Source organism: Aedes albopictus, chromosome 3, assembly GCF_035046485.1.
Source record: "Aedes albopictus strain Foshan chromosome 3, AalbF5, whole genome shotgun sequence".
Classification (NCBI taxonomy): Eukaryota; Metazoa; Arthropoda; class Insecta; order Diptera; family Culicidae; genus Aedes; species Aedes albopictus.
Window position 1 is genome coordinate 242487295 of NC_085138.1, and position 16785 is coordinate 242504079.

Here is a 16785-nt window from a genome sequence, read left to right on the forward strand (position 1 = left end):
CATGACATCAATTCACACTCCCTCTTACGTTTTCTGATGATAATGTTGACTGCTTCAGTTAAAACTCAACATCATCCAGGGAATGCAGCGAAACAGCTGCGGTGCACCGCGGAGATCCCGTTGTTTACCCACTTTATGTACGTTGTGTGCTTACTCGTTGGTTTCTGGTGATGGAATCTCCTTCGGAACAGCCAAATAACACTTTTTAACACGTCACTTTCAATCTATCGCGATTGTTTTTTGCAAAACAGGGACATTTTTTTACCAAACCAATGTTCGAGCACTATAATTTCAAGGTACTTGTGTGAACTACCGTGAGCGCGAGCGTTATCAATAATTACAGCGCGCGTGAATGAAATTCATATTTTTGGGAACGAAATCCTGAATTCGATTTCTAGATTTCTCGATATCGTGATTTAAGATCCTGTTTTTGGTTGCGTTACTAAATAAGCTACGAGACTGAGAAGGCGTGAATTGTGTTCGTAATTTTAAGATAAGTTGTCGCGAATGCTGGTTACATCAGTCGCGTTTACTGGAACTTTATCACGATTGTGATCGACCTATCCGTTCCGTTATCCATGATTTTCTGTTCAGGGGTATGGGGACGATTTTTTTTGCGTGTAGTCTGCTACACTGAATAATGATATATAAAGAACCATATTTACTAATATTCTTTAAAAACTAATAGGCATTGTTCTGTACCTTTGAAACATTTAAGGTTGTTCAAACTTTTATTAAACTAATTTTTTGAAATATGCATTTGTTTTAGTCATTATTTGTGCTATAAAGAGTTACATTACCTAGTCTATTTGCACCCCAGTCCGTGAACTTCTGTGAAACTCAAAGCCATTCCAAAATATCTTTGAGATATTCCAGCTAAGGTGAAGATATGACGAAGCCACATCTTAAGCACAATGAATGAAGAATAAAGGCAAAAGTGGGGCGCGGCCGATAGATTTCATTTACAATTTCCTCAAGAAATATATGGAATATTGTCAGGAGTTCACCATAATTTACACCCTTAATTCAGAAAGATTAGGAGATTATCTGCCATGGACTAGCAGCTAGCGGGCATCTTCAGTGTGCGAGCATTGGTTTTCTTCTATTTTTAGGCGACAATGGCGCCTGCCACGTCAGGTTGCAGATCAATGTGGGGAGGGGAAGGAAGTGATTATTGCATTCGTTTGTATCCACATCAGACCGAATATACCTCTGCGTCTGCACAAACTCATGCGGATGTCGGAGTGTTTGTGGGATATGGTTGGCAGAGGGCTCATACATTGGTGCGTGGATGCCAGGCGTAAAGTGACAGATTAGTGCGATTATTACTATGAAGCTCAAGCGGCACAATTCGCTTGATTGCATAACTTGCAGGCATTATCTGATAGATTGACATTGTGCTATGAAAGTTGGAAGGAAGGAAAACGGCTTTTCAACTGTTTCTGGTTCTAGCGATGGCTATGAACATATGAATATACATGAGTTGCATATATAGAGAGGAGAGTATAGAGAAAGTGGATAGAAAGATACAAAGTAAAGGCCGCTCACACCAAAATCCGGACAAAGTATTTATCCTGTTTCTTAGTCAAATTACCACGGAATGGGTTGAAACTTTCTATGCTCAAGACTGATACATAGACGAACGAAAATAAAATACATTGTTCTCCAAATCGCCTTTCGTATTGAGGATGGCACCATCTGAGTTAACACACAGAAAATCTGTTTTGCACAAAAGCTTTGAAAATTCGTATTCTTTATTAACAAGTTCACCCAAAATTCCGTTGAGTTGTAATGGACGATGAAACATACTGCCTCAGAGAGTTTGAATATCTCACATGACAGGATTTTTACACAACAAACTTACCATAAAGAAGAACCTGAACGTCTGAAACGAAAATTTAAAATCAAATTCCCTGAAAGATATTAAGTATGACAAGCAATATGTTCGTGAGAGCTAAAATTTCAGATTTTTGTGGCAACATATACGTTGAGATTTGTTTGTAAGAATGCCGCCAAAAGCGTCTCTTATGCTTTCTGAACAAAAAAAAAAACATGTGACCTTGTTCTGGTCCGATTTGGCCAGTTGCCATTACGTTAAAGAGACAATCACTTGGTACGATCAAAACAACGTTGCTTATGTAACCAAGGATTGTTATTCACAAAACCGTCCACAGCTGCGACCAATTGAATCATACTGCTCTATTACTGGTCTATGGTGAAGAAAGATCTCAAAAAGCAATGTAGGGGTGACAAAGTTCCAATAATTTCGTTCCCAGTGACATATTGCTTAGGAAGTAAATCGACAAGTTCACTGTGCAAAGCTTCACGAAAGGTGTAAACAAGAATGTGCGCGCAGCAGCTAATGGAATCAAATCCATGTGAGCCTATATGCTGTGGTGTTGAGTATTATATTTGTCTATAATATGAATAAAAAAATATGGATCAAAAACATGCTGTTGTTTTTCTAGAATTTTTTTTTCTGTGTCCGGATTTAGGTGTGAACGGCCTTTAGAAGGAAAGGAACGGGCAAGTGATTGAGCCCAAGACCTTCTGCATATGAATCAGATTAATCAGAAGCGTTAGCCACTAGACCACCAAGACCGTTCAGAAGTCAATCAAATCTATTTTCTCTGAAAAAAAAATCGGACCGAAACTCTGCATACTACCCGAGCAAAGGCGGATAACAAAGTGATATCACTTTGATAATAAACTGTGTTATCGGTGTTATCATTTTGTTATTTTTGTTATCATCTTTTTCAATTGATGATAACCAGATGATAACAAATTTAGTTATCGATAATTTTGGTCTATCGCGATAACATAAAAATACTAAATGATAACAAAATATGTTATCTGTTTCCAAACGCACATTTCAAAGCTTTCCCAAAACTGAGAGTCTGATGAACCTCGAATCTAAAAATAGATTCCGCTTCCCACCTACAATGCGACTGCAGTACGAAAGCGTAGCCTTTTATTACTCTCACTCTCAATCAGTCCCGTTGGTATAGGGGCTATAGGCTGCGACCGACAATCACTCGATCAGGGTTCGAGACCCGCCTGGGCGCAATAGTCGAAAACATTGGTTGTAAGTTACAAGATTTTTTTTTCAATAGGTGACGATGTCGGTAAAGTAGATTTTTACTATTTTGGTCGATAAAATAGCTTTAAATGATAACTAATTGATAACAAAACCAGTCATCAGTCACATGTATTTTTTCATGTTGATAACTAAATGAAATGTTGAACAAAATATTGTATAACACAATTAGTTATCAACTGGAACTCAATGATAACTTAACTTCTTATCATTTTGGTATTCGAGAAGTAAATATGAGTTATCATTTTTGTTATGTTGGCTCTTAATTCAACCTAAATGATAACAAACTCAATTATCAAACGAATGATAACCAGGTAACAGAACTTGTTATCATTTTCTTATCCGCCTTTGCTTGGGTAATTCAGCTAAAGTTCTTCACAGGAAAAAATAATTAAATTTAAACGGCATGTAAATCGTAGTAACTGTGAATTTACACGAGTTTAATCGAATAAACGATTGAAAATTGAGTTGAAATAGATGCACATATTTTGAGCATTAAAAAACACTCAGTTTTACATTTTTATTATCTTAATATTACACCGCATCGCATTTTCATGTTTGCGTTTATAAATAAATTGAAAAGCATACGATTTCTTGTTGAAGAAGCTAGAAATTTCAACTATCGTGTAAATTTACACGATCACTCGTTTAAAACTCAAAATACAAATGGCGTCCCTGGGTTTAGTTTTGTTTTGCTGGCGATCGCAAGAGTTGTTCTTACGGGAAGCACTGGAAGATGCGCTGTTTATAAGTGTTGTGTCGTGTTTTTGAGTGATTGAGTACGTAAATACAAGAAAACCATAAGTTAAACGAGTGCGTGACGTCGAGTGTGGATCACAGTATTGACAAAAACAGCTAAAATAATCGGTAATGGCACCTCCAACAGCAGCTCCCGCGTATCTTCCGGTGCTCCGTTTTGCGATGCGCTTCGCATCGAGAACAACATTCATGGCGCAGTTTATGATAAAACAGAGCAAAACAAAGCAGCTGACGTTTGATCCCTTTGTGAAAGGACCGAATTCTAGACAAAAAGGCATCATTAGGAAATCATGGGTACTGGTGGGATGCAATAACAAGCTGTAAAAATATACCTCCATGGTTTATGAACCCATCGTTTAAATTTAAACGAATTCAATTTTACACGACTCAATTTACAGGTCGTGTATTTTTAAAACATCATTAAATTTTACGTTTATTTCGATGCTCCAAATATGTGCATCGATATAAACACAAAATTACACGAAAATTTTAACCGTGTTGCTATAGTTCATTTAAAAATTGTTTTTATAATTCTGGAGTTCGATGTAAATAGCTTGGCGTCAACTTTTAACGTAGTTAGGGACGAAGACTTTCAAAATTGGTCAAAATGATATTTGATTAGCTAACTAGACTAGTTTTCACGTAAATAATACTGGTTTGGAAGAACTGCATCGATTTAATTAAAATGTCATTGATTTTGATACGACACAAGTTGGCGCGTATGTGGCTTAGTAAAAGCAAATCCTGGAATTTCTAAATATCTCCCAAATTACAATAGAAATTCCTGCTATTCTTCCAAGAACTATGTGAAAAATTATTTAACGTATCTTGGAAAATTTTAGGTAGAAATAAATTAAAATATGGCGTTGATTGTTTTTGGAGCCCCATGGAAAGTTTTTAAAAATATGTATCTCCAAGAATTGTTGATATAAATATTCAGTAGGCCCTGAACCACCTGACCACTCCCCCCCCTCCGTCTCTGTTATCAATCTCAACTGAATTAAATGATATATTTATTGATCGATACTGTTTATAGGTTCTACTACTTAGAGCTAGACTCTTTCACGTGCCTATTCCTTGTGTACATCGTAAACTTATTCCTAAAATCAAAAACTAGCAAATCCTCACGTTTTTGTGCTTCTAAGTACCCCGGATGAATGGATTAATGGAATCGAATCTTTCTGTTCGACCGCAGCCGAGGGTGTAATGAAATCACCACGCTCAAATCATTGGGTAGCAGCGTTGTATTGTATTCTCCACGTTTAAAAACCGAGCAGTAGGAATTCCGCAAGCATGTTGAATAATTCAGCCATACCAAACTGCTGGCGAACGTCGGTGGGCCAATTTTCCATTCCAACGAAAGTGAACGTTTTGCCTCTTCCCATCAGATCAACATTCCGATCCGGCAAATTTCATGATTTCCTTTTTTTTTCATTCCGGTCGGCGGGTTAAGCCTCCCCTTGCCATCCCGGAGGCTATTCAATGGAGTAGTAGGAAGTATCAAAAACTTGACACATTCTCAGACGCGCGATTAAATGAAGCCATTCACGAAATATGTATTGCCTTCCCACACGTTAGAGTGATTGGGTAGCGAAGGGGAGGAAAAGAGCATCAAATAGATGCCGTGGTTTGGATTGTAACGAGGAAGCTCGTCCAAATCGGCTTGAAAATTAGTTTTTATTGCACATGATTTCGAACTTTGCAGCACTGATTGGCTGTAAGCGGTGGACAACGGTATTTTTTAAATAGCTTGAATGTGGAGATGTTGTTTTTTATTCATTGTGAACAAAGGTCGGGGACATAGTGGTATTACTGCAAAAAAGCATTTTCACATCAAAACAAATACGTTACCCATTCGTTGAATTGTAAAAATCTTAATTAGGTATTTTTTTTTAATTCATCACTATCTAGTATAATTTAAAAAGAAACATGTTTATAAATGTTTATAACACTATAAAACAAGTAAACAGGGTTTTTGAACTTTTATGTATCAAGAAGAGCATTACAAAACTTAATTTTTTCGATGTTAAAACGTATAAAATCCTGTGAATTTTTTTTTCTTGTGACTATTTCAAGTGGTTGACTTTTCGTTAGCTTCGCCATAAAAGTGTAAATCTTTAATTGGTACACTGTGGCCATGTGCTAAACATTTCCAGTTGTTGTCATTGACAAACGATTGATCATGGTTTTATCGGTTCGCAATGCAGTACCTATGAGTATCTTCTTCTCTCATTCATCAGCAATAATGTCACCAACAAAATAGAAAGTGATTGAAATGGAAAGTTAACTCAGTGATTGCAGTTCATCTTACAATAGACAGGGAAAATGAAGGTCAGCAAACACCAACTAAGTTTTTTTTTTTAATTTAATCAAGAATCGAATTTTGGCCCCGAAACAGGTTTAACATATAGGTGACACTGGGCGCACACATTAATAAAAAATCACAGCATTTATGATAATTCATCATTCCATCCATAAAACACAACATATACTGGTATAAAATGAACGTAGGTTGAATTTGAATGAAAATATTTTTTGTTCTTCCCGCATTTGAGCATTAGGAGTTGAGTAACTCACGCTGAGACTGGCCCACTATTTACAACTTGTGTTTAAAAATGTTTTGGGTGCCGATTTTTTGAAAGTCCTCACTAAAACAGTAACAAAAACGCATTTGGTTAAATACTCAAATTGATGGACCTCTCGTGAGTTAAAGCCACAACCATTATTGCTTACTTACCTTACCGATCAGGCTGAGGCCGGGGTGGCCTCTGCTGTACATAGTAGCCGTCTCCATTCCACTCGGTCCATGGCTGTTTGTCTCCAGTTCCGCACTCTGCGTAGGGTCCGCAGATCGTCCTCCACTTGGTCGACCCACCTAGCTCGCTGCGCACCACGTTTTCTTGTACCGGTCGGATGACTCTGAAGAACCATTTTAGTCGGGTTGCTATTCGACATCCTGATGACGTGACCCGTCTACCGTAGCCTCCAGATTTTCGCGGTGTGGACGATTGTTGGTTCTCTCAGCAGCTGATGCAGCTCGTGGTTCATTTGCCTTCTCCAAGTCCCGTCTTCCATCTGCGCTCCGCCGTAGATGGTACGCAACACCTTCCGTTCGAAAACTCCAAGGGCGCGTTTGTCCTCTGCACGTTGGGTCGATGCTTCGTGTCCATAGAGGACTACCGGTCTAATCAGCGTTTTGTAGAGAGTTAACTTCGTGTGACGGCAAACTTTGTTCGATCGTAAAGTTCTGCGGAGTCCAAAGTGAGTTCGATTCCCTGCCACAATGCGTCTCTGAATTTCTCTGATGGTGTTGTTGTCGGCGGTCACCGGTGAGCCCAAGTTCACGAACTCTTCAACCGCCTCGATTTCATCACCGTCGATATAAATTCGGGGTGGCGGGCGCGGTCATTCCTCACTGGAGCCCTTTGCCATCATGTACTTTGTCTTCGACACATTGATGACTAATCCGATTCGCCTGGCTTCACTCTTTAGTCGGATGTACGTTTCCGCCATTGTCTTAAATTTACGAGCAATAATATCAATATCATCAGCAAAACCAAGCAGCTGAACGGACTTCGTGAAAATCGTTCCACTCGTGTTTATCCCCGATCCCCTATTTACACCTTGCCGTAGCCCTCTATGAGATTCGAAGGGCCTCGAGAGTGTCCCTGATACTCGAACTACGCACATCACTCCATCGATCGTCGCCTTGATTAATCGTATCAGGTTATCCGGGAATCCGTATTCGTGCATAATCTGCCATAGCTGTTCTCGATCGATTGTATCATACGTCGATTTGAAATCGATGAACAAGTGATGTGTGGGCACGTTGTATTCGCGGCATTTCTGCAACACCTGGCGGGTGGCGAACATCTGGTCCGTTGTAGCGCGTTCACCCATGAATCCAGCCTGATATAGCCCCACGAACTCTCTTGCAATCGGTGATAGACGGCGGCATAAAATTTGAGAGAGTAGCCCAAGGGAGTTAAATGAACTGATGACCGGACTTAAGTTCGTGGAGTAGCCAGACTTTTGTCATGAGACATTGTCATGTGGGTACATTTTCATAATCATCATCATCCTCACCAGATAAACAAAGCATACGTTATTTTATAGCAGTATAAATTTATAGTGTATAGCCCACAATTTCGAAACCTTCAAGCTTCTTAGAAGATCGTTTATAATTAAGGACAACATTAGTGGTGAGCAGACTCCTCTTTGTTGCTCTTAATGTAACAGAAGGATTTCCAAGCTCAGAGGATTTCTTTTTTGCATGCATAAATCCAAGGTATGCTACATTGCTCAAACTTTTTTTTTCCATGACATGCTTCATATATAAATAGGAGGAATTTTAAAAAGTTCCTTCTATGCCCAAAAAGGCGCATACAGCTATTTTTTTGTTGAAAACATTTTTTCCACCTTTGTTACTAACGAATGAAGTGTCGTAACCGTTGACTCACTAGATTGATAACCAAACTGGAAACCAGATAGGGGATGCTATTTTATGCAAGGAGAATTGATAAAATCCTTCAAATTCTTATCCATAGTCTTCAACAAAGCTTAAGAAAGACTAAGGCGTACATGATTTCGTGTGCGTCTAGTTACGCTTCCTCTTTTTGCCTTTCTCGTACACTAAGTGTACTGGAAAGGCTATATGTTCACTCCAAAAATGACTTTTTGATAGAAAGCTCGGAGAGTCGAGTCACATATACCAATCGACTCAGCTCGACGAATTGAGGTGATGTCTGTGTGTATGTATGTGTGTATGTGTGTGTGTGTGTATGTGTGTATGTGTGTGGACAAAAAAACTCACATCACTTTTTGGTAGTAAACCTCAACCGATTTTAATGACCGACGGTTCATTCGACGCGGAATCATGTCCCATTGTTTCCTATTGAAAATGGTTCGGATCGGTCTAGCCGTTCCGGAGTTATGGCCATTTAGGTGTTCCGGACTGGTACCCCTGGAAGGGGCCAGACATGAAAATGCACCAAACCTATACGTACGACACATCAAACTGCGGCGTTTTCGATAACTTGATGAGCGGTAAGCAGGAAAATAGTCTCAGACCATATCTGAACCGGTAGTGTTCCGGAACCGGTTCTAGGCGTTCCACTGGAAGTGGTCAAAAATCCAATTGAACCAAACCCATGCATGCGACACATCAAACCACGGCATTTTCGATGACCTGATTGACAATGAGCAGGAAAACCATCTCAGACCATATCTGAACCGGTAGTGTTCCGGAACCGGTTCTAGTCGTCCCGCTGGAAGTGGCCAAATATACAATTGAACCAAACCCATGCATGCGGCACATCGAACCTCGGCATTTTCGATGACCTGATTGACAATGAGCAGGAAAACCATCTCAGACCATATCTGAACCGGTAGTGTTCCGGAACCGGTTCTAGTCGTCCCGCTGGAAGTGGCCAAATATACAATTGAACCAAACCCATGCATGCGGCATATCAAACCACGGCATTTTCGATGACCTGATGGATAATGAGCAGGAAAATCATCTCAGACCATATCTGAACTAGTAGTGTTCTGGAACCCGTTGCGGGGTTCCCGCCGAAGTGGTTAAATCTGAAAGAGAAACAAACCCGTACATGCGTCACATCAAATAGCGGCTTTTTCGATTACCTAATGAACGGCCAGCAAGTGTTTCGGAATCGGTTTTGAGTTGTCGGAAGAGGCCAAATGTAAAAGTAAACCAAATCCAGGCATGAGATACATCAAATCGTGGTTTTTGCGATAACCTGATGAACAGTTAGCTAGAAAATAGCCTTATAGGGTGTCCCAGAAAGTATGGGCACAACTTTGTATAACGAAAATGCAATCATTTTCTTAACAAACAACAATTTTTATATTTTTATATTTTCATTCAAAGTATTTTCATTGATACCTGTAAAGAGTTTATACATTAAATAGGGTTTTTGTATGCAGAATTATTTAAATGAAAAAACAACTTCAAAAACTTCTGCACAAACTACTTTTTTACGGTTTTGCCAAAAACCCAAATTGGAAACATTTTTTTCGATTTTTTTTTTGCATGATATATTCGAAAACATGTTTCCTTAGATGGTTGATTGAAATTTTCCATAAAAATATGTTTTGCTTGTGCGTACGGGTACTTCAAAATTTTGAGAAAACTGAAAAAATCGCCTTTTCTTTTTCTGGATAAGACATGCCCACAGACATTTGAGTTTTAAAGAATGTTTAAACGAGAATACAAATAATTAAATCTATACTTTATAAAGCTGGAGCATTTATTTAGCTTATAGTGAAATTTAATTATAGTTTTCTGCACGCTGTGATATTAATTCAGAAGCTTGTTTTCTACTAGATGAAAATCGGGTTTTCGAAAATATCGATTTTGGTGTTTGAATTCATTTTTCAGGTTCAAAAGTATATGTTTTCAATTCGAACTAAGAGTTGTATAATAGATACGCATGCAGAAATTCACAGATATATTTTTTGAAATTTTTATTGAGCTTAATTTTATGCGCAGGAAACAATTAGTTAAGCGATGCCATTGAAAAATATTGCATTTTGTGCAGAAGCTTTGAAAGGTCTTTTAGGGAATGCTCTACCGCATTCAAACGAAGAGTAAAATGCAAATTCTAATGATGGGCATTTGGTGTTAATATATTAAGGCAGGATATGTGAGAAAATGAAGATTGTTTATGCATCCATTCCCAAATGGCAGAGCTGCAAAGTTGTGCCCATACTTTCTGGGACACCCTATACGTCACACTAAATACAACTGGAAGTGTTCCGGAATTGGCTCCGAGAGTCCCGTCGAAATTGTCAAACCCTGCATGTGGCACCTTCAATTTGCAGCGTTTTTGGTTAACCGATGAGCAGTTAACAAGACAATAATGTTAGACCATATTTGGTTCAGCCGGTAGTTACCCGGAATCAGATCCGGGTAGTAAAATGTAAAATTAAACCAAACCCATGGATGCGGTACATCAAATCACGACAAGTCTTGACGACATTCGACACTTTTTACTACCTTCATTTCGTTGCCGCAATCGGGTGTCAGCTTGCTTTGTTACATTCGTGCGCTACCGTTACCTCTTACCTACATACAACACGAGCAGTAGAACGAAGATCAGAAAGGGTCAAATCAATGTCATCTGACACGATGACATGTGTCTAATTCTAGCTTTACGCATAGATTTTCAGCCAATTCCGATTATGAATGTTAATATTAGTTTATTATTGCATGTTGCATTGAATACGTCACACAGATGGGCAACATAGCTCTTATTATGGAAGAAGACAGGAATAACAAAAGCCGAACCGTCTCCCGAAGCCGCTCTCGTGGTGAAGTGCATTCGTTTGACATTTTTGTTTCGAACAGTAGTTTGATTGCTTGTGTTGCGAATGTCGGAGACAAAGGAGGCCGAATATCGACGAAAAGGTTCAAATGACTGTGATCTCTAACAAGACTGATCACGACTTATCGACAACCTGATGGAAAAATAGGGTCAGACCACATTAGATTCCCGTTAGTGTTGCGGGTTCAGCTGTGGCTTCGAAAGTGGTTAGAAGTAAAAGTGAAGCAAACCTATTCATGCGATATATCAAATCGCGGTGATTAGGTAAAGGTGAATAAATAGCAATAAAATATTCTCAGACCATAATTGGGACAACCGGTAGTGTCATGGTCCATGACTCATGGAATCAGATCCGGCTATCCCACCGGAAATTACCAAATATAAAAATGAACCAAACCCATACATACGACACATCAGATCGCAGATTTTTTGATAATCTAATGAACGGTTAGCAAGAAAATAGCCTTAGATCACATTAGAGACTAGCTGTTGTGTAGCAGAACCAACGTTCATGTGAAAAAATAAATCGTGGCTTTGTTTAACGGCCTGATAAACATTAGGTATGAACAACAGTTACGAATAGGTCTAAGTTCTTATATATGAGAACAAAATATAGACAAAACTAAACTGCCCATAACTGCATAATTGTAACATTTGCATTTTTTCACAATATTGAGTTAATACCGGGGATCATCACCCAATCATCAGTACTTTCATCCACCCAAATGAACTTTTTAAGTTTGTTCTGCAAAATGTGAAACAAATACCAAGTCTTTTTGTCTCATTGACTAAAATTAATGAATGTAATCGCATAACAGTCACACGGGAAATACACACTGGTGTCAAAGCGTAATATCAATCAATGTTGGTCTTATTATTTTTTTTTAACTATTCGTCCAGCATACAAGAAGAGCTGTAGAAAATTTCTTTGCAAAAGGATGAATTTTAAATTATTGACACATTTTTGAAATTTCGTATCGTCTCCATACTAGCGCATGTTGCAAACTTTAAACTCCATTTTGTACAATGCCTACTTTTGTCGAATGTGACTGTTATGCAGTTATGGGCAGTAAAGCGATCTCATCAAATCGTACCATTTCAGATTGCTAAGGTGTAAATTTATAGCAGGATGGATCAACGTTGAATGGAAAAATAAGAATTTGATCGTGTCAACAGAAGATGGTGGCTGTTTTAAGGAATTTTGAGCTCTAAAACTATGTAAAATAAGTGTATTTGGTATGGGAAATATGTTCGGAGTCCACCAGAGTATCCAAGATAGCGGTCAAAAGTCCAAGATAATGGAGTATTCAAGTTAGTGCCTATTCTTGCATTATGGGCATATTTTGTATGAAAATATGTCCGTAATTCAAAATTTTTAATCAAAAAACCAAGCTGTGCGCTGTTTCACAAGGTCTGCAATATGACTATAGTTTGAATGGGCAAGAATGCCGGTCTTCGTCCAAAACTGGTAACCAGAAAATCATAAACGACATGCCAAAATTCAATACGGCGACTATTTTATGTAATTTTAGGTGCAGAGTCCAAAAATGAATACCAGAACATCCAAGATGGTGTCTCAATGTTCAAGATGGCGCTTAGTTTGGTTGGGGTAGATATCCGGAGTCAAAGAATGATGACCGGAAAATCTAAAATGACGTTTCGAAATTTTGCGGCTTCATAACACTTGTTTGGTTTGAATTTTGGATCGTTGTCTTATATTTTCTGAGTATTGGATGTTATGCTAATATAAAATGTATCCATATTGAGTAGATTTAGCAAGCAGTTTTCATTTTGTATTATTGTCAATATCATCAACATGTCGCTCGAGTTTTGTTAAAAGGATATTTGAAAGCACGAGAAAGGCACCATCACCGCTAGGTGGATTAATTAGGGTTTTTGGTATAAAGATAACTACATATTAACTCCTGCGGATTTGAAAGGCTAAAAAAATCTAATTGCATTTTCCACTCTGGCCTTCGTGAATATTTCGGCACCAACATTTCAAAAGGGCGTAACTGCATTTTGAAACAAACCCCTCTTTCACATCTGTGGATCGTATTTCAATGCCGCCATGCAAATACCAGTATAGGAAAGTATAGGAAAGAAGAGCAATTTCTCTGTCTAGTAATGTTTGTGAATTTCGTGGGAAACTTAAAATATGACGCACAGATGTGAAAGAGTCGTTTGTTTCAAAATGCAGTTACGCCCTTTTGAAATGTTGGTGCCGATTTTACCAGCTAAATCTGTGTGATACACGTACTAGTTTTTGATCTTGTCAAAGTTCACAGCATTGCTCAGAGTTAGATCCAAAACCTCTTGTCTAGTTGCATTTGAAAAAGTAGGTTATCACCATTACTGTAATTGTTGACAGACGAATACTCTAATTATGACTCACCGCCACTGTTACAATCACACTTAAAATAAAATACCGTATTCAGCTGTTCAATTTTCGGTAAAAGCTCAGATTACCGAATGTTCAGCATCATATTACAGAAGTTCGTCAAAAAATTACCGAACGTTCGGTAAACTCTACTGAACCATCAGTAATGTTTACCGAACGTTCGGTAAAAACTAGCTGAACTTCGGTAAAACTGTGCTGAACTTCGGTAATCCGAACTTTTACCGAAAATAGAACAGCCGAACAAGTGACTCTAAAATAAGTGTGATCCGTCACTTTCAGTCCTTCTTTTTTGAACCTTTCTATTCAGCACGGCAGAAGCATCTTTTGCTTGATGAAGGTGTACAAAAATAATTTCATTTATAAAACGATGCACATTCCCTTTTTTAATTAAATCACGGAATTGAGACTTAAGAAAAGTAGCCGATTAGTTCGGAGAAAAATATGGTCCACTGTGTATTCCTCCGTTTAACACAGTAAAGGAAAAGTATTGTGGAGTGTGCCCTGATACTCCACAGATGTGGTTCATATGTTGATCAATAGGGAAAATAAAGTGTTGCACCATACGTCTGCAAGATACCTGGCTTTGGGACAGAAGGTCGAAGGACAAATGGTCGAAGGACAAAAGGTCGAATGGACAAAAGGTCAAAGGGACAAAAGGTCGAATGGACAAAAGGTCGAATGGGGCAAAAGGTCGAATGGGACAAATGGTCGAATGGGACAAAATGTCGAATGGGACAAAAGGTTGAATGAACAAAAATTTTAGTAGACCAATTTACCAGCTGATATGTCTCACTTATAAAACAAACATATTTGAGAAGTCTTTGTTACCGATTATTGAGAGAAACATTGTAGTGTTGTTATAGAAAACATAAGCATTTCAGCCACTAACATTCCCATAAGAAATTTTTCCTTCTTTAGTTTATGGGCTGTTCTTTCAGGTTGTATTAATGTGTCTTTTAAGTTGTATTAATGCAGTATTTAATGGCAATTTAGTTTGAGCTGCTAGGTAGATCCTTAGAATTATACTGTATAAGTAAAGAATTTCATTTTGTTTGCTCATATAGGCGTTACGACAAAAGTTTTTCTGTCGAATTCTGATCACTTTTTCGTCTCTTTCAATTTGTCTTTAGTCTATTCAACCATTTTGCCCTTTTCGACCATTTGTCCATTCGACCTTTTATCCCATTCGACCTTTTGTCCATTCGACCTTCTGTCCCATTCGACCTTTTGTCCATTCGACCTTTTGTCCCATTCGACCTTTTGTCCATTCGACCTTTTGTACCTTCGACCTTTTGTCCTTCGACCTTATGTCTTTCGACCTTTTGTCATAGATTCGAAACTTTATTTATTTTATCGGGCAATGATTATTTATAGAAACTTTATTAGACGATTTTAATTTAGTGATAACTTCGGCGTTAACTGGTTGAGCTATGTTACCTTCTAGTAAAAAAAATAAATCATTTATCGTGGTACCTATCTAGTAAAGATTAAATGGGTCGAAACAAACAGTTTTGGTATTCAAAATTACAGTTGCTTCAGCCAAATACGATTTTATGTACCGACATATTTTCTTCTAGGTATTCTAGAGAAACCTGCTATGAACAACATACTCACATAAATGGTGCTATTTGCTTGAAGAATCATGCGATCACCTGGAAAGATAAAGAAAATTAATTAGATTTTTTAGATTAGAATTTGGTTTGCATCACACGTCAGATTGATTAGTATACTATTGAAATATTTTTCTGATTCAGAGAGTTTTGGAGAAAAAATAGTATTTTGCCCTCTTTTCCTATTCTAGCCTCAAACCCTCAAAAGATTCAAGTAAACATTAGTATTGTGAAAAAAATAAATTAAATTAAAGGACACTTTTGTATTTAAGATTCTATTTCGACTGCGTATGTAAAATTTTACTGTTCGTGCTGCTTCGACTTTCGGTTGTTGACAACCACCATCTTACCGGTAACCTTAACCTCAACACCTCATCGTACATAATAATCCGTTACACTGGATCCAGGAACCATGCGGAACTCCACCTCTGTATCGTTTATTAGTACATACAACATTCTGGAAATAGTTTCCGAGAATCTTGTACAAGTAACCGGGTACAAGACGCAAAAACGCATGAGCAATAATCGCTCAACTGAATCCGAACTAATAAGCGCGTTCGGTATATCCAGGGTTACTTCTAGACAATAGCTAATTCTTTCCACCTACGCTGGAGAATTATTTCGGCGGTCTTTGTAACCGGCAAGATAGAGTCTACGATATCTACACATCGACAGACCATCTACACTCTCGATGTGCCTCAAATCTGTTAAGGATGATCCTGTCGAGTTCCTTCCCCGTTGAATCGCATATTGATCCATATGCCGACGGATCTCTGAGTGGTTACCATGCAATTGACAAAAGAACCAGGCTCTATCGTTTGCACAACTCAGGAAGACTCTCACGTCCAAGAATATCTGCATAGCAGACCTGAATATCCCAGGAGCCCAATAACTACTTTTAAGGTCAGATTCGGCACTCCGTTCGGACCTGGGCCTCTCTTGCTTGCCCTTACCTCAGTCTCAAGTGTGACTTATGCTGCCGCGAACGCCATCTGCCGTACATTTCACTTCTCACCAATAGGTGCTCACTGCATCCGTCACCTAATGTAGCAATTACGTAGACAGATACGACCTACGTAGACAGGTTCGCAATATCTTGAATCCACCAAAACGCTCAAAACAAATCCTGACAGAATAACTTTGCTTTATCATCGAGAAATCAACGTCAAAAGGTAAATTTATTTCCTGTGAACGAAGAAACCCAACCATCTAGCCATAAAGCTCCTGCTAATTGAAGGATTTGCCGCCAGGATGGACGATAAAAGAACATCTTCCTTCTCCAAAAGAATTATATTTTACAGGCTTTACCTTATCAGCGGTCAATCTCGGGGTAATGTTTGTTTTTATTTACTTTTCAAAACGGTTTCCGTGGCAGTGCTATCCTGGGGATTACTCTGTTTGCCTTTTACTTTTATCTTTTCCCAAAATAAAAGCTCTTTTTTGTTTGCGCAAGGGTCTTCCAGACCGACCGTACTGGCTTTGACCGACTGACGGCTTTTTGTCTTCGCATCAAAACAGATTATGCATACACACCGGGCTGGGGCGCATTTCCTGTTCATCCGTCCGTCCCTT

At 38.5% G+C, this 16785-nt stretch overlaps 1 protein-coding gene across 6 annotated transcripts in view; it reads right to left on the reverse strand.

Annotated features, from left to right (window-relative positions):
• The window catches only part of LOC109415904 (mucin-3B), a 363111-nt gene that overhangs the window by 30997 nt on the left and 315329 nt on the right, over positions 1-16785 (reverse strand). For 2 of the 6 annotated variants that reach the window (XM_029868554.2, XM_029868556.2), the window contains one exon: positions 15218-15255. The exons of the other annotated variants lie outside the window; for them this stretch is intronic. The gene's annotated coding sequence lies outside the window, so the exon portion shown is untranslated. The remainder of the gene's footprint in view (positions 1-15217; positions 15256-16785) is intronic. 6 annotated transcript variants of the gene reach the window in all.